Raw genomic sequence first — 20,726 nt, forward strand, 5'->3', positions numbered from 1 at the left:
GAAAAGATTTGCCATGGGTCCTCAGATCCTCAAAAGGTTCTACAGCTGCACCATCGAGAGCATCCTGACTGGTTGCATCACTGCTTGGTATGGCAACTGCTCGGCCTCCGACCGCAAGGCACTACAGAGGGTAGTGTATATGGCCAAGTACATCAATGGGGCCAAGCTTCCTGCCATCCAGGACCTCTATACCAGGTGGTCAGAGGAAGGCCCTAAAGATTGTCAAAGACTACAGCCACCCTAGTCATAGACTGTTTTCTCTGCTACCGCCATGGTAAGCGGTACCAGAGCGTCAAATCTAGGTCCAAAAGGCTTCTTAACAGCTTCTACCCCCAAGCCATAAGACTCCTGAACAGCTAATCAAAGGGCTACCCAGACCCGTCTTTTACACTGGTGCTACTCTGTTTATTATCTATGCATAGTCACTTTAACTCTACCTACATGTACATATTACCTCTATTACCTCGACTACCCGGTGCCCCCGCACATTGACTCTGTACCGGTACCCCCTGTATATAGCCTCCGCACATTGACTCTGTACCGGTACCCCCTGTATATAGCCTCCGCACATTGACTCTGTTGTACCCCCTGTATATAGCCTCCACATTGACTCTGTACCGGTACCCCCTGTATATAGCCTCGCTATTGTTATTTTACTGCTGTATATTTGTTACTTTTATTTTTTAATTATCTATTTTTACTTAACACTTTTTTTCCCTTAAAAACCTATTATAGCGTTATTGGTTAAGGGCTTGTAAGTAAGCATTTCACTGTAAGGTCTACACCTGTTGTATTCGGCGCATGTGACAAACACAATTTGATTTGATTTGAATGAGAGCGCGAGAGAGGAAGAGAGGGAGAGATTCGTAAGGCCAGACGATACGTTGAGATTTCTGGAAAGAGAGAACGGAATGATACTACAATACTGTACATGATATAGCACCGGTAAAAGAAACGGTGATCTGATCATTTCAACAGTATGATACAATATATCACACCATTACTGCTAAGTGAACATTTGTTTCAGACAGCATCATTTAAGGATTCAGTGGACTTGTAATCATGGGGTAATTCTGGTGTTGATGGGAGTTTCTGGGAGTAATAGAATTAGGCAGGTGGCCATGTGCTGTGAACAAATGGGCTCATTGAGTTGAAGGAGGAGACAACCATTACCATCACCATTGTCACACTGATGGACAACTAGGAAAAGGCAGGAAATCTGTTGCATTCTGCAATGCTTTAGAGCTGCATATGAACTAACGCCATAGTACTTTCAAGGTATATGCCTGTCTGTAATGTCTTGGGTGCTGAACTAATTTCTAAGAGCCAGACAGAAAAAAACAAGACAGACAACAGATTTTGCAAAAAAGTTTAATCTCTCCTTGATGCGTGTTTATTTACAAGTAATAAATCTGCAAAATAGGAAAGAGCAGAATATTTACATGAGCGTGAAACAGCCAACCTGTCACAGTTGCTTCAAATCTGAAACTCTTAAAAAGGTATTAGAATTCAGAAAGTATTACAACTCTTTAGTTTCTATTTTCTCTTAAATCTGTGGCTAGATATTTTTATGTTTGATCCTAAGCCTTTTCAAATTTACTTTGAAAAAAGGAACTGCTTTCCAATATGCCAAAACAAACCAAACGAGGGAATCGGGAGGACAGGGATAGAAGTTGTTCAGTGGCAGAGGGGGAAACCTGTGAAAGTGTAATGAGTGGGCATGGTCAGGTGGTGGATTGTGGGTAATGGAGGGGTCATAGAGGGTTGTGGGAAGGGGGAGCTGACAAGGCACTATGTGCAAAGTGAAAGCTCTGTGTTCATCAAACAGCATCTGGATCTCTCCCTCTGGCTTTCCTTTCTGTCTTCCACCCAACTCGCAATGGCAGACAGACACAACAACAAAAGATAAGTAGAGACTACTTCAAAGGAGTTCTGGCGAGAAGTCTCTTTCTTTTCATCTTTACACAACAAGTGGCATAGTAAAATGAAATAACAACACAAAACATAACATGAGAGACCAACTGCCCCAGTACTTACAATATAACTTGTTTCATACTCTATAGAGTAACGTTACAGATTACCACATTAATCCATAATCCTGCCAAGATGCTGATCATCATCATCCAAACATCTTCCACTTAAATAACAGAGGAGCAAAAGGACATCAAAGCAGGAGAACCCCCTGGAGACTTTGTAACGCAACCAGCTGTTTTACAATCACAGTCATCAAAGCCTAGCTTGTGTGTGGCGGGAGGGAGGCAGCACACAGAAACATTTTCCATCCACTAAACAAATAAGGGAGACAAATGTGCACAATCAGGTAATAAAATATGGTTAACAGAAGAACAGTGACAGAGCAGAACCATCACAAATAGGGTGAAGGAACAGAAAAGTGGTCAAGTCAATGCCGAACCTGCACTATGAGAGGCCTTCTCTTGGTATGGGAAAAACCAGTAACGAGCAGATAACCCTGTTTAAGTTGAATTACTACTCCATACTCCATACGCCCTGCTCTCAGATATCAAGTAAAGAATACAATACATACATACAGTCCAGCCTTTTGTGTTTGGTTGGGAGGGGAGGCAGGGATTTGTGGAAGGGTGGGGTGTACCGTATAGGAGTACCTTTATTGAGTTTCCAACACTAGGACAGGCCTGGGATGGAGAGTAGAGACTAGAGGGAGTTGATATTGGAGAATGACCAAGAGAGAAGGATGGGAGTAAGAGCCCTGCAGAACACTAAGATGAATTTTAAAAATCCATATATTTTCTGAAATGTCTAACCAAATATATCATGTGTTATTGAGACCTGCTCCCATTTCAAACTAAAAATTATAAATAAATAAACGGAGAAAATGCTTTTCATTTTCATTAAATCCCACCATCTTTGTTGAAGCCTGATGTAGGATAGCTGGACAGATGGCCCAAGGTTACATATCACAACTCCAGCCTGTGTGATCCACACGGCTTTCACCGGAGAACTGACCTAAATATTTCAGAGGTTTCTCAAACATTTATCTGGTTTGTTTTTCCTCCATATCTCCTTTAATCTCAGAGGACACTGACCGAAAGGGAATCGATGCAACATATTAAAGGGAGACATTTCACAAAGGTATCCGGTTTCTGAGGCAACAAAAACCATCCGGCGGTTAAAAAACACACAAAGATTGAGCTACATTTCATTATCTTGTCACATCACAGATGTTTGCATTTCAAAATATTTGTCGCTGTTTTTTTTTCATCTTCACAGCAGACTAAAAAACGAAGAAAAGAGAATTCTGAATGTTCACCTTCCTTGGTGCTTCAAAAGTCCTCTTTTCTCTTTTGAATGACGCTCGTCACAGATGCCGTTACAGAACATAAGGGACCCTGGGAGAGTCTACTCTGCTAGCACAACCAATGTTTGGTTTCTGCAGAGTACAAAGAAAACAACTCATACAACTTTCACCACACCAACAACAAAAATTAAACCATCTTTTTAATTGCAATAAAAAAGAACTGTTGAATGTTGAAGTCACTAGAGTGACAATGCTTGCTCTCATGACGGGCTAAAATCAGGAGGGATTACTCTTCACTCAAAGCTTTACCTAAAAACTCCTCTCATCTTTGTCTGCAAACCTCTACCTCAGTGTCCACCATGACAGTCTGTAGGATAGTCTAACAGTGATCTATCTGAGGGAAGGGGACAGCGGGAAAACTTCAGGAAGGCTTTGAAAGGGTAGTGGGTGAATTAAACCTTTGCTACATTTAACATGGCGCTAAACCCAATGAATCCTTCTGTGGAGTATCACAGTACTTTAAGCTACGTTACTTGCCTCCCAAACAACCTTGAGGTCCCAGAACAAAAGTAATCTAACTTTGCTGTGGTCCGGAGCCTGTGCACAGAGGCGTGCATGGTGGTGGATGGAACCAAGAGGGCTGCTCATTCAGGTGGCTGTGAATGTGAGGTTGTTGGCTAACACAGGAGGCTGTTTTTCTCTGAGTTGTACTAAAAAAAAAACAAGCCTTTGGTTTTTCTAAAAGCCACGATAGCACTGGTTGTATTAAATACAGGAATAAAATACAGTCATTTCCAGTACCATTAAAACAAATGTTCTCCCAAGACAGGAAAGGCCCCAAGACCTAACGATTTGTTGACTTGCTTCTACKATTTTTTTGTCATTTAATTTTTTCTTTTTTAAAACTTTACTCTCACCTTCAGTCACTAGGCATGACAACATTTGAATCATAACACATTTTATCTAAATAAAAAGTTTTTGCACTAAACAACATTTAAATAAAACATGGCACAGGACAAGGTTTCATAGTTCAGTCTTTGAAATATCAAATCCTTTTCTTTCAAAGTATTTTGTACATTAAAATGGAAAACTTTTGACTATTTTCATTTGTTTCTTTAAAAATGAAGTTGTATTTATATATCTATATATCTATATTTATATCCTCTTCTTTTGATTTAGCTTTTTTGTAAATTGTGCAAATTCAGCAGTAACACAAGTGGCACACCAACGGAGAGAGTAGGCAGTTGTTAAACACAAGATCAACAACTAAATCAACCAAATAGAAATAAAATGGATCTGAAAATCAAAATGACGTCCATGAAAGTTGATGAAGTCTCTGATGATAGACTGCTGACACGTCAGAAGCGTCCATGGGGCCTTTATAAATGAAGTCCTTTCTCCATAGCCCCCCTTACATATATATATATATATATCTCCTGGCCTCTTTAGCCAGCTGCTTCACAGTCCCTGTCCTGTATGTGGGTAGATAATCAACACGGAAGACAAACTGAAACCAGTGATGAAGACCGTGATGATAAGACACTTTCTCGGGGCGACAGACGGACGTTAAGTGTTTATAAATGAGGGGTTGTTTGGATGTGCCGGGGCCCAGGCCTAACTCTGGTGGGTCTCCAGTGTACTGCTTGTGTCCTTGCAGTTCTTACGCGTTGTGTTGGGGTTAGGAGCTGGGGTCAGTGAGAGAAGGCCTAGCTGCTACCCTCTCCGGCCCTCAGTGGCGGGCCATTCCTCAGCTGGCCAGGGCCATGGTGTCGATGACCTGCTCCAGCTTACTGCGCAGTCTTTGCCTACGAGACTGTTCATCCTTCTGCAGCGCAGACAGGATCTGGGGAGAGAGGAGAGAGGAGAGAAGGAGAAAGAAGAGAGGAAAGAGGGAGAAAGAAGAGAAGGAGAGAGGGAGATCTGTCAACAGATCAGCAGGGTGGACCACCGACAGAGAAAGTCTATCAGAACATCTGTAAGTCTGTGTAAAGTCTATCAGAACATCTGTAAGTCTGTGTAAAGTCTATCAGAACATCTTCTAAGTCTGTGTAAAGTCTATCAGAAACATGCTCTAGTCTGTGTAAAGTCTATCAGAACATCTCTAAGTCTGTGTAAAGTCTATCAGAACATCTCTAAGTCTGTGTAAAGTCTATCAGAACATCTGTCAGTTTTTAAACAGCTGTCGAAGCAAACATGCCGTGATGGTGGCATGAGTAGGCTATTTACTGGTATTTACAATACCAAAGACTTTCATGTAGAAGCATACAAACAGTTGAAATCTTTCCCTACAAACACCATACAGCTGTTTACTCATGAATATTGAAGAAATATACAAGGAAAGAGAGGCGGAGTGACATCCATAGTTTACCTCTGTATGGAAAGTTGAATGTCTACTACATGACATTGCATAGAAAAACATTTTCATTAAACAGGCGGATGACGATGGAAGCTGCGAGGGGAGCTGTATGTACTATGGCATTATGGGAACTGGAAGAGGAGGTGCTGGTGGGTCCATTAGTGATAGGTAGCTGTGTACTAGCTGTTAGGGACTCATGCAGGAGAATGCATAATGGCCTGCTAATGCCCCGTGTGTTAGTGCTGCTGTGACGGATAAGGGGGGCGAGAGGAGGACCCTGCAGCCGCCCGCATCTGGATAATAAGCCTTAATGAATGGGAGCGGCTGCTTAAATAGAGGCAGCTGCAGCTGTTGCCTCAGACACAGGAACCAGCACTGCTGAGAGATGAGGGGAGAGGGAGGGGGGTAGAGATAGGGTCTGATGCTGAGTGGAGATGACTGAATATACCCCCCTCACTTCCACCACCATGCTCTCTCCCCCCATGCCCTTTGAAAAGCCAAGCAGAGGCTGCCTGAACCTCTCACAGCACACACTCAATGCACTATAACCAACAAGGTAGGAAGAATTGTCTGAGCAGACAGACAAACATTGTTTACCTGTTTTTGAAGGCCACGGCAGACACTCTCTTAGAGTGAGTACAGTACAGTAGCTATCCTAGCACTGCCTTCCTCCCTCGCTGGCTGGCTGTCTGTCCTAATGGCTGGGAGCGGATGGAGTGGATAGAGTGAGGGAGCTTCTGCATTGCCTCATTATCTCTCCAGTTCCACAGCCCAGTCTCCGTGAGTCACTGACTTTAGCCCTTTCCAGGCTCTACTCAGCTCTCTGAGAATTAGCACTCAGTGTACAGTCTCATTCACATCTCCTACATGGAGCTACACTATACCGGCTCTGCCTCAATGCATAAGCAACGTTTCAAGAATGATTAGTCAGTCTATTTTGGTGGGGAAATAAATTCATGCACATGGAATATAGTGTGTTAATGAACTCCCCGGAAGGATAACACATGGGAGAATGAATAAAACACATAAATCCAATGTGGTCCATTAGTTTCATAATATGTACTTTAATTACTTAAATAGCTGCATGCATTTATGGATGCATACTCAGTTATCTTCTAATTGAATTAGAATGCCCACATTCCATTCATCATGAAAACTAGAGGGCACATACAAAGGGTCTCACCCCTGTGTTAACATACAGAACCAATGGCTATTCTACTCTGATTTCTTCATGCTGTGACTAATATATATTTATAAAATACATTAGATATCTATATTATTAAACTATTATAATGTTTATGATTAATATTGCAATATCTTCATAATATACCGGTGACTCACCTCATCTTTGTACTTGACGATATAGGAGTAGATCTCATGCAGGGCACTCATGCTGTTGAACTGGCTGAGGTGCAGCCGGGACTGTTCAGCCAGGTAGGCACTCATGTCCTGGTCGCTGATGGCCGGCATACGGGAGATGTCGGAGTAGTACCTGCAGGACAGGAGGGGAGCAGAGAGGGAGGGGGTTAGCATCCTGGACTGGAGAGGACACCTCTTTAGTTGTGTATGTGAAGGACTGCGATGAAAAGGTCAATGCCTCAATCAAGTACTTGTCAACAACCTTCATCTAATCTAATTTCACCAACTGTTAAAACGCTGGGTGCATACTATATATTTTGGAAATGGAAGCATTGAAATGGACAATCTTACAAACTAGAAGGCAGTTGAGCTCTCTGTCATTCATACCTCTCCACCCAGTTCTTGTAGTTAGGGATATCCTTGGCGTAGAGCAGCTTGTTGGAGGGCGAGTCTTTGCCCAGCTTGTGTTCTGATGTGGAGCAGGAGTCCATGAAGGTCTGGGCCACCACAGACAGACAGGCGTCTGTGATGCTGTTCTTATGGATGTCAAACACAAACTGGGGGTTCTTGATCACGTTCACCCAGAACCGCAGAGGCAGACTGGGACGGGAGAGTTATCATGAGAAGATGGATACCATCAACCAAATACACACATAGAGAAGAAACAGCCAACCAAACCATTGCTATTTGTTCTGTAATGTGTCTCACCAATTGCTCTTCCAGGTGTGCCGTACGTCTGAGTCTGATATGGAGTGTTTGTCGGCCTGCTCGTCCAGGAAGTCAAACATGTACTTGATGGCGAGAGGCAGGGCGCTGCCGCGGTGGGCCGTGCTGAAGATGGTCTCAAACAGGTCATCCACAAACTTCTGCAACGTACCCTGAGGACAGTAGGGATTAGAGGAGAGATTAATTTCCCCCATTAAGGGGGAGTGGCTGTGGAGAGGACGCTACATTCTGCTCTTCCAAGATCAAAGTGCTGAGACATGCTAGCTTACCAGACAGACCTATGTCAGCTATTTGAATTCCATTCGCTTCTCTGCATCATGCGCCACAAAACACTCAATCCCACAACAAATGACTTGTCTCCTGCTATTTTCCCTTCTCTTATCCCCGCTTTATATTTATCTATCTTTTTCTGACCACCCAATAGGCTTGTAAACAGCGTCTAATTTCCATGTTTTTTCTTTCCCTACAATTAGGAGCGAAACGATGAGCTCTGAGGCAGCTAGAGGAGAGGAGAGGCAGGCAGGCAGGCTGGCAGACCCGTTCACAGGGAATTGGCTGAGGGACCCCAGAAGAATACTGCAATGGAGGCTGAGCTGTTTACATTTTAGTCATTTAGCAGAGACAAGCACAACAAGGGAATACCGAAGAAGATAGTTCCCCTAGGAAAAACTCTTGACAAATGGAGAGCATTACAATGACTTACTCAACATTCAGATGTTAAAGTTGACCTACATCAACAGTACTTGTTATTTATGTAGGTGTGGTCTGGTGTCTATGTAATCTTACCTTGGTGGCGAGCAGACGGGTCAGATAGATCTCAGAGACCATCTTGCTGCCGCGGTCACCCTCGCGCTGGTCAGAGTGGTCGTGGTTCTTGACCAGGTGCCACAGCTTGGTACCACTCTCCAGGTCAGGGGTGATCATGGGGGTGCGGGAGCGCAGACTGTCTGGACTGCTGGCTGTCCGCAACATGCTCTCTGAACGGAGGCAAGAGAGAGATAGGAACATCAGGACAAAGACAAGGCCATCAGGAGAAAGGCAGGTTCATCCAGAACACACAATGCAGAGGTCTATATGGGCCAATGGAACAGGATGACCAGAACAGAACACCAGTCTGCCTCCCTGGTTTCATGGAGGCACCCAGTGTCCGGTCTGGAGTGTGAAGACACAAGCTCGGCTGGTCGGCTACTGCGTAGCAACTTAGCGGTGCCAAAAGCTCTGGTCCTGCCTAGAAAGCTTACGTAAATTACAATCCCAATTCAGCAATATGGAATGCTTCAAATTGAAATTCTTCCAGCTTCATGCACCGTCGGGAGTTTTCCATAGGAATACGTAGATGACGTCAGCGCTGTCACCATCTACTGGTTTTAATGTTGATGGTTCCATGTGCTATTGTGTTGTGCAAACTTCCAACTGTGACACACTTGTTTAATCACACATTTCAGGTCAAAGCGCTGTGCATAGTGTACAAACATAAAAGAGAAAACAAACATATTTAGTCTGGTGAAGAAATGGCTCTATGGGCTGTCTATATCTGGCCGTCATCCAGCCAGAACAAAGACTGTGCCAGCATGAGGAGCAGAGTATCAGTCTGTCTGTCACAAGGTCACAACCCATAATCCACTGGGACCTGACCTCGGAGATGGAGAGAACATTTTAATGAGCAAGACAACAGATCCCTGTAGCCTCTCCTATTGTAAAAACTCCTTTTGTACGTCAGAGAGGTGGATGGATGGTGAGAAAAATGATTAGGCCTCAACTAAGGAGCGAGGAGAGATGGCTAACTCATTACGCTCAATTGGCAGACTATAACTAATTAGCAAAGTGGGAGAAGAAAAATGGCGTGCCTCGTCTTCATTGTGCCAGGGCCGAGAGAGGAGATAGGATAGAGAAACTGCTTTCTGTCTTATCTTCTTCAGCATGTTTTTACACCAGCCCTTCCATCTCCATTTCCGTCCCTCTCCCCTCCCCTCCCCACCTCTCCCTCCCTCTCCCCCCCCTCCCCAACCACCCTCTCCCCTCCCCTCCCTCCCTCTCCCCTACCCCCTTCCCCAACCCCCCCTCTCCCACCCCAAATGACCCATAATGTTAGAGTGGTGGATATAATAGAAACCCATACACAATACCAATATCCTCCCTTCCTGTGGTACTGTATGAGTCAGGCTGTACAGGCTCCATTGTGTGAGTTTGTCTCCCCCCACTCGTCTCCTCCCGGGGGCCGCCTGCCTCCATGCACTGCTTCATTATTAATGGTGTGAGTGTCAAACTTCATTACGGGAGACCAAAAAGATGCCTATCTGCCGTGTTCCTTATCAGCGAGCCTGCTGCAGTGGCAGCCAGCAAGGGAGGCAGGGACGCTGCCTGGAGAGGAGGTAGGGTGGCCAGAATGCAGGTGTATGGAGGGAGGGATGACAGGACGGAGGAAGAAAAAAAACTATCATTCTGCCTGAATGATAGTGACACTGGGGAATTCTGAGTGTCTGAGCGCAGGGAGATCACCCTGGCTTTCAGGGTGAGAGGATGAGGGAAGTGAAGCTCAGAGACTCAATGACACAGAGAGATGGTGCTGGAAACACTGCTAAACCAATGTGTGTCAGTGCTTCTTGGTTTGTTGTTTCTTATGGGGAATAAGAGCACTGACCTGAATATACCCAAGTAATCCTACAGAGATCTTGGCCTGTATTCACAAAGCATCTCAGAGTAGGAATACGTTTTGCCTTCTAAATCATAATGAATAACAGGGGGGACCTGATCCTGGATCAGCATTCAAGCTCTGAGAAACTTTGTAAATATGGGCCCTGTAGTATTTAAACAGCGAACCAGAGACTAACTCCTGCTACACGTATTTCTAGTGGAGGTGTTAAAACCATGATGAAACTAAAGGAAAACGGAACCAGTGTGACTAAGATTGGTCTCCGTGCCAATGACCTTGTCAACCCCCAGTATCAGTTTGTTCACACCAGAACATTCTGTCCACTGTAGCCAATACTACTGTACTCCTACTTCTATTGGACATTCATCATGAGGCTGCTACTACTACTACTACTGCTACTGCTGCTGCTGCTGCTACTACTACTGCTACTGCTGCTGCTACTGCTACTGCTACTGCTATTGCTGCTACTACTACTGCTGTTGCTACAACTGCTTGAGTGCCTGTAAATTTCATGACAATCATGTTCTTTGGCTTCTGGGGGAGAGTGGTGGATGTTTACCTCTGCTCTTACAACAGCCAGGGCTTGGCTATCCTCTCTGTGGACTAACAAACCAGCCTGGCTTTCACTGGCCTGTCAGCGTTGCTATCGTAACCCCTTAACACACAGACACACTTGAGGAGAGAGAGAAGGGAAAACAACAACAAAGGTGAAAGCCCTCAGGCTTTTGCCAGAGAGCTGGTTACACTGTTGTGGTGCACAGCTGAGGCTGTGTTCAGAGGTGTGTCTGTGTTAGCTATTGGTCTTCAGTCTCTGGCAGGAGGAGTGAGAGGTCTGATGTAATGCCTGTTATTTCCTCGATGGTGGAAATACCTCTGAAATGGTGTAGGCTCGATAGTGGTGGATTCACAGAGGCTGAATCATATCTAGCTTACTATCAAGAAAGTCATACAGAGGGCGAAAGACAGAGATTGAGAGAGAGATTGAGAGAGAAAGAAAGGAGAAAGAGACTCGCCATATCTGCTGAGAGACTTGGTGAAGGTAGAGGAGTTGGATATGTTGTAGGCAGAGTTCTGCTTTGGTACCAGAGCGATCACTGAGCCGTCCGTCACCTACAAGGATTGAAAAACAAAGGGCTGTCTTGTAAACATTGTCCTGTCAATCACTCCATGCACTGTCTGTTGCATAGATAAAACCGCACCCTGGCAATCCAAGCCCTCTTCTCTCACCTGATAGTGGGCCAGTGTGTTGAGGCGTTTCCAGTCGTTATCGATCTTGGTGGTGATATCCTCATCCTGAAGGATGATTCTGGCCATCCTGCCCTGACGCCACTCTGTGAAGAGAAGATGAGGATGAGAGCGGAGACAGGCAGGTGCACCCCCCCCCCCCGACACACAGTAGACACAAACACACACTAAACACTGGTGTTCTTACCCAGGTCCATGTCCCCAGCCTTGGGTCTCTGGGAGTAGGGGCTGCCCTTGTACACTGCATCCAGCAGCTTCTCCTTCACCTGGGTGATGGTGTCACAGTTCAGCCCCTTCACCGTCACCTCCGAGGCGTTCTCATTCTCCGGGTTCATACAGTGGAGAGTCTGCCAGGGGAGGGAGGGGAATTAGGTTCAGCTTAGTTAAATAAGTTGCCATTTGTAGGTATTTGAATCGCATTCTCAAGCACTAATTAGAGTCACTGAGGTAATGACAGATCCTACCGACCTTATACTGCCTTCTCAAAGGTAAATCACACATTTGATCAAATATCCTTATTGTCCTATAAAATATGTATATTTGACAGCACTCACCAGGGTCTTGTAGTCAATCTGCTGTCTGATGAGCTTGTCCTCACTGAGGGAGTAGCGCGCCTCTCCTGTGATGGAGTCTATTGGCCCCTTCTCCATCTGCTGCTTCATAGCACAGTACAGCATGAACAGAGGCTCCCCAGCACACTCCTGGAGACACAGGGACACATAGGGACACAGACCATCAGCGACAGGTACGGGCTGAAGCTTGGGACCAGTGGCCTTTAGGATTCTGCTTCAACAATGCAATTGCTTAACCACATGTATCTACACTGAGTGGACAAAACATTAAGAACACCTTCCTAATATTGAGTTGCACCTCCATTGCCCTCAGAACAGCCTCAGTTCGTTGGGGCATGGACTACAAGGTGTCAAAAGCGTTCCAAAGGAATACTGGTCCATGTTGACTCCAATGCTTTCCACAGTTGTGTCAAGTTGTCTGGGTGTCCCTTGGGTGGTGGACCATTCTTGATGCACACGGTAAACTGTTGAGCACGAAAAACCCAGCAGCGTTGCAGTTCTTGACACAAACCGGTGGCCTGGCACCTACTACTATACCCTGTTCAAACTATACCCTGTTCAAATATCAAACACTTCGATATTTTATAATGCCCATTCACCCTCTGAATGGCACACATACACAATCCATGTCTCAAGGCTTAAAAATCCTTCTTTAACCTGTCTCCTCCACTTCATCTACACTAATTGAAGTGGATTTAACAAGTGACATCAATAAGGGATCATAGCTTTCACCTGGATTCACCTGGTCAGTCTATGTCATGGAAAGAGCAGGTGTGGTCCTAATTTTTGTACACTCAGTTGTATATCTTAACAGGTATGCATATGAACATGACATTTGTTGCCAATGAGTCAATGCTATTCTCTGTATCTTCTCACTGGCCTAATCGACCGAGCACTAGGTGGTCTAATATAAATGTTTCCTGCGTTTGCACTATCATGGGCACTTGCCAATCAATAGTGTCATTACCCCCAGCTCAGACCCAAGAAAACCTCCCCTCTTAAAAAGAGAACAGTTTAGAGCAGAGTGAGAGAGAGGACAGACAGGTGGCAGCTGAGCCTGAAACTAATACGAGGTTAATGATTGAGAGGAAGTGCTTAGGAAGCCCTTCACCATGTTAGAAATGCATGGACTATAGTCGAGGAAGAGAGAGAGAGAGAGAGAGAGAGAGAGAGAGAGAGAGGAGAGAGAGAGAGAGAGAGAGAGAGAGAGAGAGAGAGAGAGAGAGAGAGAGAGAGAGAGAGAGAGAGAGAGAGAGAGAGAGAGAGAGAGAGAGAGAGAGAGAGAGAGAGAGAGAGAGAGAGAGAAGAGAGAGGAGAGAGAGAGAGAGAGAGAGAGAGAGAGAGAGAGAGAGAGAGAGAGAGAGAGAGAGGAGAGAGAGAGGAGAGAGAGAGAGAGAGAGAGAGAGAGAGAGAGAGAGAGAGATTTTGTAAGTGTAATGTTTACTTTTAATTTTTATTGTTGATTTCACTTTAGTTTATTATCTATTTCACTTGCTTTGGCAATGTAAACATACATTTCCCATACCAATAAAGCCCTTAAATTGAATTGAGAGAGAGAGCGAGCGAGAGAAAGAGAGAGAGAGATCTAAGTGGTTGATAGGCATAGCATTTATCTCTCCCACTTTAAAACACACTCAGAACTCCTTACCCTCTCACCCTCTCTCCACCATTTATCAGCAATCAAAAAGTTGATATCTTTCAAGCTGAAGGTGAGAAATACGCACATGCATAAGTATCCAGATTTCTCTATTAAGGTTTATATCAAATGCAAGTGATTTGCATTTATTTTAGCATTTTATGAAAGTAGAGACTCAGAATTTCAACATGGTTGGAGGAAACATGGAAAAGTAATGCTGCTTTAAATGTTGATAAACTTGTTATCCCACTTAAGTAGGAGAAAATGCCCTTTGAAAGAATTTGATGAGATTTGTACACTTCCTAGAGAGATCATCTTTGTTAACACCCATTCAGCATCATTCATACCCTCTTAAGCCTTAGCCCCACCCCACCCACACATGTAAACACATGAGTTAGCATGGTATTGTCCTCCAGAAAGTAGTCTCTACCTAAACCCAGCTAAATTCAGGGCAGCAATATTTGTGAGAGCTGTAGCAACACTTTTGCAGTTGTCCAAAAATATATTTTTTCCAAATATCCGCAGTAGCAAAGATGATCTATATACTAACCAGGGAAGTATCTTGTCCGCAAAGAGTTTGGTTCTGAGTACCTCCCTGACTATTTCTAGAATGCAAACACATTCTAACCATTCTGATTGGTCCCAGAAACCGATGGGTTGGGCAAGAGCCAGAACACACCTGGGTAAAATTAATCATTGGCATTGGCTGATTGGTTAGAGACGATCCAATCGCTGATTACTTTGTTTTGATTACTTTGTTTTGCTACTTTGTTTTGTACAACACCCCTCAGCACCACAAACAACGATGATGGCTCTCAGACTGAGTATGTAGCGGACATAAAACAGGGGAATAATTTAGTTTGAGTCGTCAAATGAAATGAAATTAAATGAAATCAAATGTTATTTGTCACATGCGCCGAATACAACAGGTGTAGACGTTACCGTGAAATGCTTACTTACAAGCCCTTAACCAACAATGCAGTTCAAGAAATAAGAGTTAAGAAAATATTGACTAAATAAACAAACAAACAAAAAATAACACAAAAAATTAACAATAACGACGCTATATACAGAGGGTACCAGTACCAAGTCAATGTGTGGGGGTACAGGTTAGTCCGAGGTAATTTGTACATGTCGGTGGGGGTGAAGTGACTATGCATAGATAATAAACAGCGAGTGTGTAAAAATGAAGGGAGGGGGGGTGTCAATGTAAATAGTCTGGGTGTCCATTTGATTAATTGTTCATCAGTCTTATGGCTTGGGGGTAGAAGCTGTTAAGGAGCCTTTTGGTCCTAGACTTGGCTCTCCGGTACCACTTGCTGTGCGGTAGCAGAGAAAACAGTCTATGACTTGGGTGACTGGAGTCTTTGACAATTTTTGGGGCCTTCCTCTGACACGGCCTAGTATATAAGTCCTGGATGGCAGGAAGCTTGGCCCCAGTGATTTAATGGGCCGTACGCACTACCTTCTGTAGCACCTTACAGTCAGATGCCGAGCAGGTGCCATACCAGGCGGTGATGCAACCGGTCATGATGCTCTCGATGGTGCAGCTGTAGATCTTTTTGAGGATCTGGGGACCCATACCAAGTCTCCTGAGGGAGAAAAGTTGTTGTTCGTGCCCTCTTCACAAACTGTCTTGGTGTGTTTGGTCCAGATAGTTTGTTGGAGACTGAAGCTCCCCACTGGGCATAAACTGGTTGAATCAACATTGTTTCCATGTCATTTAAACAAAGAAATCTATGTTATGACATGAATCAACGTGGAAAACTGATTCGATTCTAAAAAAGTTATCAACGTAAGGAAATTTCAACCTAAATTCAATGACATGTTGATTTCACATTGAATTCACATTAGTTACAACCAACCTCATTGTAAATCAAAAACTAGACGTACGAACTGAGCCGTCTTTCCCGGTGGGTGAGCTGTAACTGCTAGGGAGAGTGGAGACAGGGGCTAGCTAACTTGCTAACTGGGATAGAGGTGGAGACAGGGCTAGCTAACTGCTAACTGGGATAGAGGGAGACAGGGGCTAGCTAACTGCTAACTGGATAAGAGGTGGAGACAGGGGCTAGCTAACTGTAACTGGGATAGAGGGAGACAGGGCTAGCTAACTGCTAACTGGGATAGAGGTGGAGACAGGGGCTGGCTAACTGCTAACTGGGATAGAGGTGGAGACAGGGGCTAGCTAACTGATAGAGGTGGAGCATGGAGACAATAAGCTAGCTAAGTCTCCACCTCCAGTGTCCTCTCCTGATTCCTATGCAGCAGCCCAACTCTCCCTCTCTCTCCCTGCATATGCTGTTAACGTCTTGTTAGCATCTGTGCTAATTAACCAGACAGCTGCTAACGATAGGGAACACGCATACATCACTCCCTAGCCCTCGCTACGACACGGTTGTCTATGAAATTATCTTTATTTCCACCTCCCGGATTCATTAGGGGGTAATTTTACAATCTTCCACAAGGGAGCGAGAGAGAGTGAGAAGAGAGTGAAGAGAGGACCAGTCGAACGCCACACCCCCAAAGCTCCTAATGACCGCAGGCAAGAACATGTCTGTCAAATAAATAATAACGTAACAAACGAATGAAATAAAGAGAAACACCTCTAGTTGGAGCCTTAAACAGATTAAAATAGTAATAGTGTACTAACCCATAATGAGAAACAGGGAAGGGGGAAAACAAAACTAATTGTAATTGGTAGAAGAGAGAGAGTGGTGGAGATGCGGGGTTCCTGAAGAGTAGCTACTGTAGCTCATCTGGTCAGAGCGGTTTGATGGTGGACTTACCTTTAGGAACTTGTACAAGAGAAAAGTGAACCAGTTGGTCAGCATCTTCTCAGCAACAGACTCCGTTCTAACAGAGAAATGTAAGGCAAGAGGAGGATAAATAAGACATGATAGTTCAATAATCAACTAGAAGAAATTGCAGCTCTACCTAAAAACTAACTAGGAATAAATCGAGTTTTAGTTTTAGACTAATACTGATACTTTCATAAGGGGAAAAAGGTCTTAACACAAATACTTTATTCTCAAAGCAAACAACCAATCTTCATTAAAAACAGACAATTACCATAATTGGGTAACTTCTCTCGTTAATCATAAACCTGTTGCCTCTACGAACAAAGACCCCTGAAATGTCCCACAGATGAGGAGCAATTAAAATCCACTGTAATTTATTTATATTTATTTATCCTGATATTAGGATAAATAAATATAAATAAATTACAGAGAGGAAACCTAGGCAAACAGTTTGCTCCTTTTCCGTTTCCCCTTTCTCCTCCCCCTGCAGCAGCTAGAAAAGCAAGTTTCTCTCCTTAATTATCTAGTTAATCTAAATTAAAAGGCGGCACAAGAAGGAGGGGTGATAGGAAGAAAACTTCTACAAAACACCCCTAAAGCTGCAATATGTAACTTTTTGGGCAACCTGACAAAATTCACATAGAAATATGAGTTATAGATCTGTCATTCTCATTGAAAGCACGTCTAAGAAGCAGTAGATCTGTTCTGTGCGCTATTTCTATGCTTTACYTGCTTAAGTTTCGTTTTTGTGCCTTATACTTTCGGTTTTGTACACCAGCTTCAAACAGCTGAAAATACAATATTTTTGGTTATGGAAAAAKAAAAATCAGTGGTTTAGATGGTACAGTGATTCTTTACACTATACAGTACTTGCTTGTTTGTCACATAAACTGAAATTTGGCGAACTATTAGAATTTTTGCAAACAGGGAATGGTGGTAGCGGTTTCAGCACAGTGCATCTTTAACTAAGACTTTGATTTGGCCATTTCTTTGAGTTTAAGTCCTCCATCTTGGTTTGGCTATATACAGTGATGTAGTGGCAAAACAATTATTGGGAAAAAAGTAACGCTCCCTATACTTTAAATGCAAAAGGTGGTTAACTGTTGTGCAAAAAAAGGTAGCTAAACTGTGTTTACTTGCGTTTACCCTCCACTACACCAATGGCTATATTGTTTGAGAGAATACGGAAATAAAATATGTACTGTGTACAGTGCATTCGGAAAGTATTCAGACCCCTTGACTTTTTCCACATTTTGTTACGTTACAGCCTTATTCTAAAATGGATTTAATAGTTTTTTCCTTCATCAATCTACACACAATCCCCCACAATGACAAAGCAAAAACATTTTTTTGACATTTTTGCAAAAGTATATAAAAAAAAAAAAACTGAAATATTACATTATATAAATATTAATATTTTCAGGTCTCTCCATAGATGTTCGATCTGGTTCAAGTCCGGGCTCTGGCTGGGCCACTCAAGGACATTCAGAGACTTGTTCTGAAGCCACTCCTGCGTTGTCTTGGCTGTGTGCTTAAGGTTGTTGTGTTGTTGGAAGGTGAACCTTCTCCCCAGTCCGGGGTCCTGAGAGCTCCGGAGCAGGTTTTCATCAAGGATCTCTCTGTACTTTGCTCTGTTCATCTTTCCCTCAATCCTGACTAGTCTCCCAGTCACTGCCGCTGAAAAACATCCCCACAGCATGATGCTGCCATCACCATGCTTCACCGTAGGGATGGTGCCAGGTTTCCTCCAGACGTGACGCTTGGCATTCAGGCCAAAGAGTTCAATCTTGGTTTCAACAAAACAGAGAATCTTGAGTCCTATAGCTGCCTTATGGCAGCTCCAAGCGGGCTGTCATGTGTTTTTTACTTAGGAGTGGCTTTCATCTGGCCACTCTACCATAAAGGCCTGATTGGTTGAGTGTTGCAGAGATGGTTGTCCTTCTGGAAGGTTATCCCATCTCCACAGAGGAACTGGAGCTCTGTCAGAGTGACCAAGGCTCTTCTCCCCCGATTGCTCAGTTTGGCCGGGAGGCCAGCTCTAGGAAGAGTCTTGGTGGTTCCAAACTTCTTCCATTTAAGAATGATGGAGGCCACTGTCTTCTTGGGGACCTTCAATGCTGCAGACATTTTTTGGTACCCTTCCCCAGATCAGTGCCTTGACACAATCCTTTCTCAGAATTTTACTGACAATTCCTTAGTCCTCATGACTTGGTTTTTGCTATGACATGCACTGTCAACTGTGGGACTTCATGTACACAAGTGTGTGCCTTTCCAAATAATGTCCAATCAATTGAATTTACCACAGGTGGACTCCAATCAAGTTGTAGAAACATCTCAAGGATGATCAATGGAAACAGGATGCATCTGAGCTCAATTTCGAGTCTCATAGTAAAGGGCCTGAATACTTATGTCAATTATTAAAGGTATTTCTGTTTTTATTTTTAATACATTTGCAAACAATTCTAAAAACCTGTTTTCACTTTGTCATTATGGGGTATTATGTGTAGATTGATGAGGAAAACAATTCATTTAATACATTTTAGAATAAGGCTGTAAAGTAAGAAAATGTGGAAAAAGTCAAGGGGTCTGAATACCTTCCCGAATGCACTGTATGTAAGAGTAGTATGATTTATTAAACAGTAGTACGCAAGTCAGTATGTTAAGAAACGTGTGTTACAACAAATGTGTGAGTGAGTGTGTCAGCGGATGACTGTGTGAGTGGGTGATTGTGTGAATGTGTCCATCTCACCGGCGCAGCAGCAGCTTGGGGTGGTTCTTGCTCTCCAGGTTCTTGTCAATGAGGTCAGATAGAAGCTGTTTGAGAACCCCTGTGGCGTACTCCATCTCCCCCTGAAGCGCTGTCATGATGAGCGACGCCACGTTGCCACGGTCACGCATGGAGAAGGAGCGCTGAGCCTCCAGGGTGCGGATGAACGTCAACAGGAAGTGCTTCTTGGTGAGGAGCTGGCCAAACAGGGTCAAGGCCTTCTCCTGGTTGGCCTGGACCTATCAGGAAACAACATCCACATGTGTTGTAAATGTAATGTAAATATGTGGAGTACCCCACATAAAAACATACTACAGTACACTATGGATAAAATACTATAGTATTTACAGTTGACTATAGTATAAATACTGTAGTAAAAAACAACTGTAGTATATACTATATATATATTGTAGTCTTTTTGCAAACTGTAGTATACTGTATTATTTACTTTATTGGTTTTGCGGACAATACTGTTGTATTTAGTGTAGTATTTTTTTTTCTTTGACATAGAAGTGTGTGATTTCTCCTTTAGGAAACCTACTGGGCAAAATTCTCAAAGAGCACATTTTTCATAACCTGTAGGTAGGTACTTTAGGACTGAGGTCTGAATGGATAGTTCAGAGCTTTTGATCTTTTCTATAACCTGTAGCGAAGACAATATATCGTCTCTACTTGGGCATGTAGGTTTCTCACTTATTGGTGGCACACATTGGGATTATGGGGGAAAGGAATGGGCAGGGTATATGCAAATTAAATACTGTAGTATATACTATAGTAATTACTGTAGTGTTTTTGCATAAAGTTGTGTTTTTGTTATATTACTGTAGTATTTACTGTAGTGTTTTTGTGGACTGTAGTATTTACTATAGTATTCTACAGTATACTACAGTTTACTACATTTTCTAGTAAATACTGTAGTATTCTATAGTAAACTGTAGTATTTTTATGTGGGGTAGGGGTAATGTAAATGGTATAATGTAAATACATGGAGTAAGACTAACGTAAATAACACAACAATAAATGATGTAAGCATTATTTAGAGCTTGGCTATGTACTGTATACAAGACATGACATCTTGGCCTATGAGGCCATTGTTAGATTCACATTCATGACCTTAGCTGCTTTTAAAGCCTGCAGTGCATTTTCAAGTTTCAAGTTTTATTGTCACAAGCACAAGTACAATGCATTCTATCTTAGGAGATGTTTCTTCAAATGTCTTATGATCAATTTGCCCTACGTCGTCAGCTGAGCACAGGAGAAAACAGAACGGGAGGAAGAGGAGGAGGAAGGGGGGATGCACTGGGGCGTAGAAAGGAGAGGGCCTGTGCAGTGCTGTT

General features: G+C 43.4%; 1 pseudogene; it reads right to left on the reverse strand.

Moving 5' to 3' along the window:
- Positions 1 to 1,352: 1,352 nt before the first annotated feature.
- Positions 1,353 to 20,726, reverse strand: part of LOC112071956 (plexin-A1-like) — a 152,655-nt pseudogene continuing 133,281 nt past the window's right edge.

The sequence above is a fragment of the Salvelinus sp. IW2-2015 genome, unplaced genomic scaffold, assembly GCF_002910315.2.
Source record: "Salvelinus sp. IW2-2015 unplaced genomic scaffold, ASM291031v2 Un_scaffold1784, whole genome shotgun sequence".
Classification (NCBI taxonomy): domain Eukaryota; kingdom Metazoa; phylum Chordata; class Actinopteri; order Salmoniformes; family Salmonidae; genus Salvelinus; species Salvelinus sp. IW2-2015.